Source organism: Protopterus annectens, chromosome 8.part0 (genome assembly GCF_019279795.1).
Source record: "Protopterus annectens isolate FY-2018-M chromosome 8.part0, PAN1.0, whole genome shotgun sequence".
NCBI lineage: Eukaryota > Metazoa > Chordata > Ceratodontiformes > Protopteridae > Protopterus > Protopterus annectens.
Genome location: NC_056741.1, coordinates 1,368,711,328 through 1,368,720,060, shown reverse-complemented (window position 1 = coordinate 1,368,720,060; position 8,733 = coordinate 1,368,711,328). Strand labels below are relative to the sequence as shown.

General features: G+C 39.4%; 1 long non-coding RNA gene across 1 annotated transcript in view; it reads right to left on the bottom strand.

The window, feature by feature from the left end:
- LOC122809437 overlaps positions 1-8,147 on the bottom strand; it is a 170,234-nt gene extending 162,087 nt beyond the window's left edge. Inside the window, exon 1 of the long non-coding RNA XR_006365902.1 lies at positions 7,975-8,147. This is a non-coding gene — a long non-coding RNA (uncharacterized LOC122809437). The remainder of the gene's footprint in view (positions 1-7,974) is intronic.
- Between the last annotated feature and the right edge of the window lie 586 nt (positions 8,148-8,733).

Below are 8,733 nucleotides of genomic sequence, written 5' to 3'. Positions count from 1 at the left end.
CCCAGGACTGAACCCTGAGGTACTCCACTTTTCACTTGTCTGGAGTTGGATTTGGAGCCAACTACTTTTACAGTGTGGGTTCTGTCAGTAAGCCAGTTGACAACCCGAGTGACGTAGGGATTAATGCCCAGCTTAGTAATTTTATCTATGATTCCAGAGTGAGAGATGGTGTTGAAAGCCTTGGCAAGGTCCAGATAGGCTGTGTGGACCACCTTACCTTTGTCCATGGCTCTGCACTCTGTCTCATGGCATAAGATGGTGGTCTGTAGGATGACGTTGGTGATCAAGAAGAAGAAGAGGAGAGTGAGGGCAGTGCCAAGGATCAAATGGTGGAAGTTGAAAAAGATAACTGTAAGGTGGAGTTCAGAGAAGAGTTAAGACAGGCACTGGGCGGCAGTGAAGAGTTACCAGATACCTGGGTAGCCACAGCAGAGGTGGTAAGGCAGACAGATAGAAAGGTGCTTGGTGTGACATCTGGACAGAGGAAGGAGGACAAGGAGACTTGGTGGTGGAATGAGGAACTACAGGAGAGTATACAGAGGAAGAGATTAGTGAAGAAGAAGTGAGATTGTCAGAGAGAGAGGAAGAAAGCAGACAGTAGTACAAAGAGATGAGGTGTATGGTGAAGAGAGAGGTGATGAAGGCTAAGGATAAGGTGTATGGTGAGGTGTATGAAAGGTTGGACACTAAACAGGGAGAAAAGGACTTGTACCTATTGGCTAAACAGAGCGACCAAGCTGGGAAAGATGCACAGCTGGTTAGGGTGATAAAGGATAACAAGGGAAGTGTACTCAAAAGTGAGGAGAGTATGTTGAGCAGATGGAAACAGTACTTTGAGGGGTTGATGAATGAAGGGAATGAGAGGGAGAGAAGGTTGGATGATGTGGGGATAGTGAATCATGAAGTGCAACAGATTAGCAAGAAGGAAGTAAGGATAGCTATGAAGAGGATGAAGAATGGAAAGGCTGTTGGTCCAGATGACATACCTGTGGAAGCATGGAGGTGTTTAGGAGAGATGGCAGTGGGATTTTTAACCAGATTGTTTAACAAAATCTTGGAAAGTGAGAGGATGCCTGAAGAGTGGAGAAGTGCATTGGTACTGATTTTTAAGAGTAAGGCTGATGTGCAAAGCTTTAGTACCTACAGATGGATAAAACTGATCAGCCACAGCATGAAGTTATGGGAAAGAGTAGTGGAAGCTAGGTTAAGAAGGGAGGTGATGATTAGTGATCAGCAGTATGGTTTCATGACAGGAAAGAGCACTACAGATGTGATGTTTGCTCTGATGGTGTCGATGGAGCGGTATAGAGAAGGTCAGAAGGAGCTACATTGTGTCTTTGTGGTCTAAGAGAAAGCATATGACAGGGTGCCTAGAGAGGAATTGTGGTGTTGTACGAGGAGTGGCAGAGAAGTATGTAAGAGTGGTGCAGGATATGTACAACGGCAGTGTGACACTGGTGAGGTCTGCGGTAGGAGTGATGGATATGTTCAAGGTGGAGGTGGATTACATCAAGGATCAGCTCTGAGTTTGCAATGGTGATGGACAGATTGACAGACAAGATCAGACAGGAGTCCCCATGGACTATGATGTTTGCAGATGACATTATGATATGTAGTGAGAGTAGGGACCAGGTTGAGGAGACTCTGGAGAGGTGGAGATATGCTCTAGAGAGAAGAGGAATGAAAGTCAGCAGGACCAAGACAGAATATATGTGTGTGAATGAGAGGGAGGATAGAGGAATGGTGAGGATGCAAGGAGTAGAGGTGGTGAAGGTGGATGAGTTTAAATACTTGGGATCAACAGTTCTAATTAATGGTGAGTGTGGAAGAGAGGTGAAGAAGAGAGTACAGGCAGGGTGGAATGGGTGGAGAAGAGTGTCAGGAGTGATTTGTGACAGACGGGTACCAGTAAGAGTGAAAGTGAAGGTCTTCAAGATGGTAGTGAGACCAGTTATGTTACATGGGTTGGAGACAGTGGTACTGATGAAAAGATAGGAGTCAGACCTGGAGGTGGCAGAGTTAAAGATGTTAGATTTTCATTGGGTGTGACAAGGATGGACAGGATTAGAAATGAGTATATTAAAAGGTCAGCTCAGGTTGGATGGTTTGGTGACAAAGCCAGAGAGGTGAGATTGCATTAGTTTGGGCCTGTGCTGTGGATGGTTTCTGGGTATATTGGGAAAATGATGCTAAGGATGGAACTGCCAGGTAAGAGGAAAAGAGGAAGGCCTAAGATAAGGTTTATGGATGTGGTGAGAGAAGACATGCAGGTGGTTGGTGTGACAGAGGAAGATGCAGAGGACAGGAAGAAATGGAAACAGATGATCTGCGGTGGCAACCCCTAACGGGCGCAGCCAAAAGAAAAAGAAGACATAATTGTAATATATATATATATATATGTGTATATATATATATATATATATATATATATATATATATATATATATATATATATATATATATATATATATATATATATATATATATATATATATATATCTACATATTACATATGAATCTATTACATAACATCAGACATATACATGTTCAAAGTTCAAAAGAATGAAACTCAAAAATCATCAAACACAGAAACCCTCCAGCTTTTATGTGGGGTGGGGGGAAACAGTCCTCCCATGTGACTCATATATTTCCTGAAACTTGTATATGCAAACTCTGTGATCGCACTACAGAGGGAATCGAGAAAACCCATTCCGCACTGTACAGCAACGTTTGACAAGCAGATGCTAGTAACCAATCTCCGCAAGCTCTGTCATACATATTTTGATTTGCTGGAAATCAGGCATCTCCATGCAGCTTAGCAAGTTACAGTTAAAAGAAAATTATTACCTTTTTTGTTTAATGTAGAATTCATGGCAAGAGAAACAAAGTCATGAGATACAGTTAGGCAAATGGCAAGTAGCAAAAATAAAAAAAAAAAAAATCAGACTTAGATTTATTCCTGTCCGTATACACTCACACACAAAATGACTTATCCTAATGCAGTGATAGTAATAGCAACCATATGTTAATATTGTTACCAGAACAATAATCTGTTGCATCAGACAACCTTTGGTTATGTTACTTTGCTGCCTTTGCAGAGCAATGAGTAGCAGTGATATTTATCCCAATACAATGTATTTACTGCTGTTTAAACCTACTGATCTGACTTTAATTAAGTACATCCTGGATATCAATGCTACATAGCTTTGTTACTCACCGAGGATGGAAAAAAATGGAAGCTAATCTGAGTTCTCTGTGATTGGTCATCCACAAGTAAAACCCATGGAAACTAATCTGAGTTCCCTGTGATTGGTCATCCAAAGGTAAACCCATGGAAACTAATCTGAGTTCTCTGTGATTGGTCATCCATAGGTAAAACCCTCACTCATTTGCTTCCTTCATTTGTTTCTTCTTGCATTAACATTGTATTTGTTGTCCTTGCTTTGTGTTACCAAATTAAGTGACAGACTGTTGTTCATTAGCAATAAGCAAAGCTTAGCTGCTTCAAAAACCCAATTCTTAAGAGGCAGGAGGGTTATAAAGCACATCAGGTATACCTCTCAAGGTGTTTGCTCAAGAATTCTGGACGGTGCAGAAAATAGTGACGCTGGTGGGGTGGGGTGACAATGACCACAAAGCTAGGAAAATGCTTAAATATTACACTAATTCACTTAAACGGTTTTAATAGAACAGGACTTGCATCAGCATGCATTTTCAAGACAGTAAGAGCTATGAAACTCTAATGTCATTATTGACTACCTGTAATCTTTCATTGATTTACCACAAAAAAAAAAAAATCAAAATTTTTATGAGGGCAGGGCAAAAATATCAGACAAAATCAGGAATATTCTGCAAAATCAAGGAGAGCTGATAGATATGTCCTCTGTGCCTCATTTGGTAAGAAAATACTAGAAAGTTTTATTCTAAGACCTGCAGAAATTATTATAAGGGCTGTAGTGAATTAATATTAATTAACTGCACGCCCTGCAAGCCCTGGTTAGTTGTAAATAGTATCGCTGCTTCTATACATGTTCATGTGCATTGTGGGCTGCGTATGTAAATGTGTGTAAGAGTGAGTGTGAATTTTTATATTTGTCAAGCAATGACAGGACCAGATAACTGCTGTAGTCTTACACTGTCTTATTGTGATGATACAGAACATTTTTGTTACCTATTGCTTTGTACAGTTTCATACAGGAACAGTAGTGCTACTACCTCAGGCATGTGCTGCCCCAGGAAAAAATTATATTCGTAAAGTAGTAGAAAGTATACTAAGGAATAAGCCAACACGGGACTGGAGAAAGGAGATTCTGCCAAAAGGAATGACTGCAATTAGGGATACAGGGAAGAGGTACGCGGGCGCTGGAATTTACTGCAGTTAACTGGCAAAGGAATTGGAAGCAAATAACTAGAAAGGAAAAAATACAATGGGAGAAGGCCAAGAAAAGATACTTGGACTGCAGGCTAGAGATTGCCTTCCTTATCAGGGATTGACATCAGACTATAAGCAAATGGAAAGGCATAGTGGAATTCTAAATGAAAGATCTGCACTGGTTGAATTTTTACTTGAATCTACAACAGAAGCTGCTGTTAAAAAATGGATAATTATATATTGCTGCAGTGGTGGTGCTGCGGTAGTGTTGTCGCCTCACAATAAAACGTTGCCCTGTTCGATTCTCAGCTAAAGCGTCTTCTGTGTGGAGACATGTGTGAATGGGCGTACTTTCATTGAAGGTTGTACGTTAGGGCTGGCAACTCAGTACGTAAAAATCTACTGCCAATCATTAGTGGACCGGAGTTCCGCTGTGGTGACCCCTAACCGGGAAAAGCCGAAAGATATAACAACAACAAAGTAGGGTATATACAATATTTCACAATAACTATAGGAATCAATCAGAGGAGGCCAGAAAAGATTGGGAAAAGAGATTAGATGTGGGAGGACATAAGTAAGTAAGTTTGCCTATGAAACAAATGAGAATTCAGTAAAGCTGTTTAAAAAAAAGGAAAATACAAGAAGTGCAACTGAACTGTATAGTTTCAAAGTGTAATACCCCTTGAAAAAAATATTAAAGCAATGCGGAGTTTAAACATCTGAGTTTGGAAAACTGGCACCGAGTTACCCACTTCAACTTCTGTATAGACAGGACCTCCCCTGGCATAGTCAGAAGGACTTCCCTGATCTTAATTATCTGTAGCACAGTTTTAGTGCCAAGTGTACTCATTATTGCTTGTGAGGCTACAGGACTACAAGGGTGTTCTCTCACATTGCAATAGCTCACAACTTTTCCTTAATTTTCATTCACAGACAGTTATACACACTGACTTGGTCATATCGTTTTGTGTAAGATTTGCTTTGTTGAGCATGGAAAAGCACGGTCCTTTGTAAGTGTCACTTGCAGTGCTGGAGAAAGGTCCCAGTCCAGCTTAGATAAGGCAGGTGGCAGAAAACACCAGATACATTCACCTCTGCCAGTTTGCCTTCAGACCCTCATGCATGACATTGAAAGAGGTCACCACACAAGCAGTAAAACATTATTGTAAAAACAAGCTGGCACCAGTGATTTGTGCAAATAAGGAGAAAACAGAATGAACATCTGGAATCTGGCAGGTTGTATGAATTCTTCATAAAAAATGCAACATATAGTTAATCTAACTATGCACATGCACACACACACACACACACACACACACACACACACACACACACACACACACACACACACACACACACACACACACACACACACTCACGCATTGCAGACCAGAACATATCTACAGTACATGTGGACACATGCTCAAAATAAAAAATAAAAATACTCCAGCCACTCACACTAAAATGTACACACATGCACAGACATTCTCAGCAAACTTGCACAACGGTAGAATGCACAAACGTACACACACACACACACACACACACACACACACACACACACACACACACACACACACACACACACACACACACACACACACCACTTATCCCCATGCAAGTACAGGCACTCATATCCATGCATGTGTGTACTGTAAGGTTTCCACTTTTCCAGATGCCTAAAGTGGAACAATTTTTTTTAAGTGTGTAATTTTGTAAGAGAAACCATATCTACAATCATTGAAAAGGACTGGACTTCATTTGTTGCCAAAATAAAAGCTCACTTTTATAGTATTTCAGCTGTTGTTTTGTATCATCATAAGGTGCTTCACGTACAAAATCATTTTTATGCAACCATTAGTGAAACTTAGGAAATATGTTTGTCCTAAAATCTTAAGACATTTGTCATTTTTTATGTTTTTTCAAAGGCCATGGCTCCCCAAATACAAGACTGTCTGGCATAGAGAGGACAGGTGGCAACCCTAGTGTTAATGTGCATGTGTGTGTGTGTGTGTGTGTGTGTGTGTGTGTGTGTGTGCGTGTGTGTGTGTGTGTGTGTGTGTGTGTGTGTGTGTGTGTGTGTGTGTGTGTGTGTGTATGTGCGTGTGTGTGTTTATGCTTCAGCTTGTCCTTATGCATGTGTGTGCGTATGTGTGAGTACACGCGCACGCACACACACACACACACACACACACACACACACACACACACACACACACACACACACACACACACACACACACACATTATATAGGAACTGTGCACTATACCAAGGTGCCTCCTAACTACAGCTACTTCATGCCATAACGAGGAATGCTGTAAAAGCACACTCAACTTGAGTAGTAAGATTAATGACACAATGGCTATTCATCAAGTTAGTGGTTAACAGTTCTTTCAGAAAACATTGTGTCTTTTCAGAATCTTTAAGGAATTTATCAGAGTCTGCCCTGCAAGTAAGGAAACTGTTCCTAGGCAAGTGTAACGGGACTACTGTCTTATATAGTAGTATAAGAAAAATGACTGTCTACCATTCCCTATTGACTGGGGATAATTCTGGTATACAGTCAATGCTGATGGGAGGCAATGATCGATATGATACTGCACAACACTGGAGCTATCCTACGCACACTCACCAGGCATGCTATATGATATATACTATACAGTTAATGCATGTCATTAAATGTATAATACCTTGTATAGCTGTTTATACAAGTTCATACAATAAGTAATAGAGGAAGCAATGGGGCATATACATACACAGGCATATATATATATATATATATATATATATATATATATATATATATATATATATATATATATATATATAAGATTTCAGACAATAGAACTTCTCTGAAAATATTTATTATACTAAAAATTTACACCATATATGGTAAATAACAGCATCCATGAGTTAGCTAGATTGGCTAGTTGGAGGAGAAAAGCCACACACGAATGTAAGAAGATGCCAATGCAGAATAAGAATGGATTAAGTGACAGATTAAACAGAAGATGGATAATTAAAGCAGTGAAGTGTTAGACTGATGAGTTATAAATATACTAGGATGATGAGTTGGGCGTAAGTAACAAAAAAAAATCACATCTTCCTTTTAAACTGTGGACAAGACACTTCTTAAAGTTAGGTACTTCCACAATGATTCATAAATAGTAAGAGTGGAATTTAGAGATTGTGGAGTCTCGTATTTAAATCCCTGCAGGGTAAATCACAATGTGTAAATCTGAACACGTTTCTAAAGTTCTTAGCAGCTTTAACCTTCCAAAATGTAAAAGTTAGCAGAAAAAAGTTCCCTACTAAGAGGAAATATCACATCCAAGCATTGCTTAGCTCAACAATTACTTGTAGCAGAGCATTTTGTTAAACTGCAACAGCAGACATCAATGTAATCGTGTAAAAAAATCAGATTAATTAGAGGTTTCAGTAAAAGGCAGTTGTGGATGTCTTTGGGGTATTTCTTTGTTAAAGTCCCCTAACTTGCACCCCTAATATATTTCATTATATTGCCCACCGCACAGTCATCATTTGGATCAAGACAGTCTAACTTAAAAATATTATTTTAATTGTTTTAATAAGAAATACTTACGGTTTGTCATCATCTCTTAGTAGTTTTTAGAAGAGGTGTGTGCACACAGCAAAGCCTTTGATGAAGTTACCCTGGTCTGAAAAAAAGAGTAACTGTGAAATTGAGTTTAGCAGGGAGGCATTAAACATTAATTCCTCCCCTGTGTAATGTTTATCCAAAAGTCACAAGACACCCATTATCTCAGCCAGCCTTTTGGAAGCATCATTCGCATGGAAAAACACTTAGGCAGCATGTTTCACCAGCTTGGGGGGCGGTCACTGAAACTAACCAGGCCTGATACTGATGCTGTCACCAGAGAGAAATTATTATTAAACCTGCTCAGTGAAAAAAAAGTAAAGCAAAGTAATCATTGTGAGCAATGAACTCATGCAGTAGGGACGAGCATGAAACATTTTTGTATGTGTGTCGCTTGATATGCTACATATAACTTGATGTTGGCTATCATCTAGAAGAATTAATGAAAATCAATTTCCTTTTAGATATGAAAGATAGATTAAAGAAGTTAAATGTTAATCTCAGCGATCACAGTTGGCATGACTAATTTGCTTAGGGTAGTATGTGGGAAAATTTCAGTAAAGAGCTTCGGAGTTTCAGCTGTTTCTCTGTGTTGTCTATGTACACATACAAACACACACAAACATACATACATATTGTATTTACCATTGCCCCTGCGGCCTAGCTTATAGGTTAAAAAATTCTGAAAGGACCAATTCAGCTTCACAGTTAACAGTTAAATGGTTAAATGATGTCAAATTAAAT